Consider the following 5075-nt stretch of genomic DNA (forward strand, 5'->3'; position numbering starts at 1 on the left):
ATATATTATAATTTATGATAACATGAAAATATAATTTCTCCCTAATCTGAGGAAGAGACTATAATTCAAACTATATAATTCTAAACACAGTTATCATATGATCACTATGAACATTACTAATGCTTCTTCATTAATGCAAATTAATTAATTTTGAAATTCTTCCATAATTTGGACTATTTTTTGCTTTCTCTGCTCTTGTTCAGATGACACACTGAAAGCTAACTGGTTTGAAACCTCATCACTGATAGCAATTAGTTATTTATAGGAAAAGAGTCAAATCTAATTTCTTCTCCCGTTTGCCTTTTTAGACACCAGAAATAAATGATGCTACACCATTTGCATATGCATTCTGGTCAATTTACACATCAGAGGTACGTCAGGCTCCTCTGGATTTTGTGAGGTGATTTCACACACCTAGAGGTTTTTGCATATGAAAGAAAAACATATCAAACAAAATGATTTTTTTATGTGTTGCATGCAATCAGAGTTATACATGTTACTAAGGAACTGATTAAAACAACAGTTAACGTTATCACTTCAGTTATTCGGTTTATTTTGACTGCATTTTTGATGAGGTGGTGGCTTGTTTTTGAAGTTCTCTGCTGCGTTCATTGTTCTCGCCATCCCTGGAGCCTGGTGCACATGTCTCCACATTGTTCTACTTTACTGCCTCACCATCTGGCTTCTCCTCACAGACAATCCCTGACGTGATACCTGGCCACCAGTCCTCTCATTTTCAGGATCTTTCCATGTCTTTGCCCCCCTCTCCTGCGGTTTTCCTCCATTCACTGAAGTTTGTGTCCAGTTGAGTTTCATGTTGGCGTGCAGCTCTGGATTCGGGGGACTAAACCCATTTTCACAGAAACAAAGATGGCATGTGGTCAAACGCTGGGAATCACATCTTGGCATTGCGTATCTCAACACTGTAGAACACAAACAGATTTTTCTGTTAACATGCCATATTTCCCAGATGTGCTTTAGATAGTTTCCAATCTTCAACATGAAAATGGAAGTCGAGGTACAGCAATGCCATATGAGACGCAAAATGTGCCTTTTTTCCAGCCATTGCCTGTGCTTCACTAAAATGTGCCCGTCTCTGTGGCTTTTGGTGTGAAACATTCGCAGACGTGCCACCGAAGAACAAAGTCTCTTTTTATTTTCCGACCTTAAATTCACTCTGGGATTTGATGCTGCATTCATTTCTCTCCTGGAAAAGTCTGTGCTGTGTTTTTTTTGGGTATGTTAATGTTGCCCCAGCTTCAGGCATGTGCTTTTATTGGTCTTTTAAGTCTCCGACTTGTGTTTTTCTCCTAACCTACTGTTCGGTTATTCTTAATGGTTTTCTAAAGTCCCAGATGCAATTCTCCAAACTCGCGAGCAGGTGTATAAACATAATTTTACCAGTCATCTCGACGGAGCTCTTCTGGTGGGAATTAAATAATTGAATAACATGACAAGCCACATCTTTTTTAACTGTGTGCAAGGAAAATATTATAAGGACAGATGCTAAACTATAATTGCGGACCGTTTTCTCTGGCAGGATTGAGTTGATCCCTGTTGATTTCAGCTGGATTCTCTTGTCACTAGGGTATAAAGAACGACGTTCAAATGCAGGAAAGCGTCACACCACTTATAGCAGGTTACTCTTAACGGCTCACACTTTCATAATTCAACTCCTGTGTCGTCTGACATCATAAAAGTAATGATACCACTAACATGAACATTATGAACATTATTCTTTCAGAATGTCATGATATTACTATAAAAATATGAACCACCTCAGTCTTCTTAAATTAGAGGCTTATGATAAGACAAGATATGATGAGCTCATTTCCTGCTGTGGAACCATAACGAAAGTGATACTGTGCTTCATTTTCTTTATCTTTATCTTTTCATTTATTATTATTATTATTTTTTAAATGAAACCACTTAGCAAAGCCTTGAATCATCTTTTGCGTTAACATAAAATAAAAGCATCCCAAGAAGAATACATACAATACAGCAACAATAGTTTCTTTCCCTGGTGTATTCCCCCCTACTTCTGTTTTGTGTGGTTATTATTTAGCTGGTATTTGATTTTAAAAACTATTGATGCAATGTATTTTGTTGGCTAATACACCATGCAATTGTTTGAATAATGCTGATTTCTAATTATTTATTTATTTATTTATTTGCTTTCTGTTTTCTTATTTGGGATGGAGTGACATTATGTTTACATCCTAATAATAATATAATAATAATAATTGTCATTAATTAATTAATTAATTCATTCATTCATTCTTATTTGGGGTGGAGTCTGTTTTGTGTGGTTATTATTTTGCTGGTATTTGATTTTAAAAACTATTGATGCAATGTATTTTGTTGGCTAATACACCATGCAATTGTTTGAATAATGCTGATTTCTAATTATTTATTTATTTATTTATTTGCGTTCTGTTTTCTTATTTGGGATGGAGTGACATTATTATGTTTACATCCTAATAATAATATAATAATAATAATTGTCATTAATTAATTAATTAATTAATTCATTCATTCATTCTTATTTGGGGTGGAGTGCCATGAAGCTTTTTACATCCTAACATCCTAAAAAAAAAAAAAAACTAAATAAAGTAAAAAAATTATTTATTTATTTATTTATTAGTTTGTTTGTTTATTCGGGGTGGAGTGCCATGAAGATGTTTACATCCTAATAATAATAATTATCTATCTATCTATCTATCTATCTATCTATCTATCTATCTATCTCTCTATCTCTCTATCTATCATCTTTTTTGGGGTGGAGTGCCATGAAGATGTGTGCATCCTAATAATAATAATCAAGTTGATGGATTCAAAGCAAAATGCTGCATTCATAAAATAAACCTACCATCAGTGCAAAAACAGTAAAACGTGCACTACAATATGGATAGTTTTGGCTCTGAATACAGATTCATGCATAACCTGCATAGTAAGAAACTGATATTTGATACATTTCTGCCATTGTACAGCATATACACTTTCAGCCCTGGTTGGAGTTTACTGTATATATTTCCTTTGTTTACTTCTCACTTCACCTTTCCCTTTCGTTAATACCTAGATGAAGTGACGGTCTCTTTACTGTGAATAATCCTTGTGCCTTTTTTTTGTGCTGCCACTCCAGAATACAAAACAGTATATAGGGAAGATTGCATTGTAATTTCACTGAAATCCATTACTGCCCTATTGGCGTGGGGACCCGCTCCTGGGAAGAGGCAAAAAGGAATTGAGCGATGGAAAATGGGAATCCTCCATGGTGTCTCAAATTAGATTGCCTCTGTTTGGAAGCGGTGTGTGGGATGTGCCTCTGTCTGTGTTTCTGAGACTGTCACTTTGGTGTGGAGTCAGTGATGGTGTTGAAAACACTATTGTATGTGCACTATTGCTGCGAACAGCAAGCTAACGTTATGGAGAAGTATTAGAGCGTCGGGGAGGATTGTGTTGGCTAACAGCTCATTTCTCCTACTAAATTATTCAGACTTGAAAAGCCGGGCCTATTCACTTGCTTTTGCTTTGGTAATATTTTACATGCAAGTCATCGGGAGAGCATGAATTATTTACTTTGTGTAGGCCTCTAAAGAAATTTGAATGTTTGTCTTGTGGGGCTGTCATGTGTGATATTTTTCAACTTTAACTTGTTCACAAGTAGTTTAACAAAAGCATCCGTAATGGTACGTGACGTTTTAGAGGCCAGATTCTCTGAGTCATCTGTTTTCTGGCAAAGAATGAGGGACGAAGCTTCAAAGTGGACACAAAAGCACCATAAAAGCATATAAGTATATTTGTTGAATATTTCAAGTCCTTTAAAGCCATACAGTAGCTTTGTGTGACGAACAGGATGCAATTGAAGTCATTTATTGAAATAAATCATGAGGCAATGAGTCTATTTTGCAAATGAATTAATCAGACTGGTTTTGAAATTATTAAATGAAAAGATCCAATTCAAAATAATGATTCATTCATGAATCAGAGGTTGCTACTCGCTACTGTTAATAACTTTTGCAAACAGCAGCTTTTAGTCATGAATTTAGGTCTCAGTGTCTCACATGATATGCAAATGCTATTTATGTGTCTATATAAAATTTCCATATATGACTTATATTTCATATGAATTAAAAACATATATCTAACTGATTACAAATTGAAACAAGTTATGGAAATAAGAAACAATGTATTACCATGTATGTGTATGTATGATTAACACATTTTGGAAATAAATGATATGTACATCAATACATGCTCATTCATATACTTAAATATAAAATAAATTGATTACAAAAACATATACTGACATACAGATTTCTTGAATATTTGTTGTTTTAATAATTGTGTAAATAAAATATTTAAATAATGCATATTGTACATGGTTGCTAAAAATCAAAATATAGATATTATTAACATATGTACATATACAAATTTTACTATGATGATTTTATTTATGTTATAAACTTATATCTTCACTTACCAAGAGAATGTGCATATGTGAAAATTATACATCGCCTTATAGGTAACATATATGCCAATATCACTCTTGATATAGGACATATATTACATTTCCATATGGCATGTAGTTTTTGTGATACAAAAGTTGTCAGTTATTTTGAAAGAATCAGGCCAGTATATTATTCAAAAATTCACCTTTTGTGTTCCTCGGATGAAAGAAAGTCATACGTGTGGTTTGGAGCGATGTGCGGTTGAGAAAATGATGACAGAATTGATATTTTTGGGTGAACGTTTCCTATAAGGCTTAAATAGCAAGTATACGTGTGCATGTAGTGTTAAAGAACGTTATGTTCCCACAAAGAGGCTGAATAGGAGAGAGAAATTGGTGGGCGTGACATGGGCCACAGGCAAATTTTACTCAGCTGAAATAGGCAAAGCTCAGGAGAAGAAGAGAGGTGGAAGCAAAAATAGAGATGGCAGGAATGGCAAGACACAGTTGGTGAGATAAAACAAGGGGTTGGAGGGGAGAGCGAGATCAAGAAAAGCTCTCATCTCAGGTAAGGGAAGTGGATTTTTGGACAGTTGACAGAAGAACACCAAAAGGTTTTTTTTTT

Source organism: Sinocyclocheilus grahami, unplaced genomic scaffold (assembly GCF_001515645.1).
Source record: "Sinocyclocheilus grahami isolate Dianchi unplaced genomic scaffold, SAMN03320097.WGS_v1.1 scaffold1050.1, whole genome shotgun sequence".
Classification (NCBI taxonomy): Eukaryota; Metazoa; Chordata; class Actinopteri; order Cypriniformes; family Cyprinidae; genus Sinocyclocheilus; species Sinocyclocheilus grahami.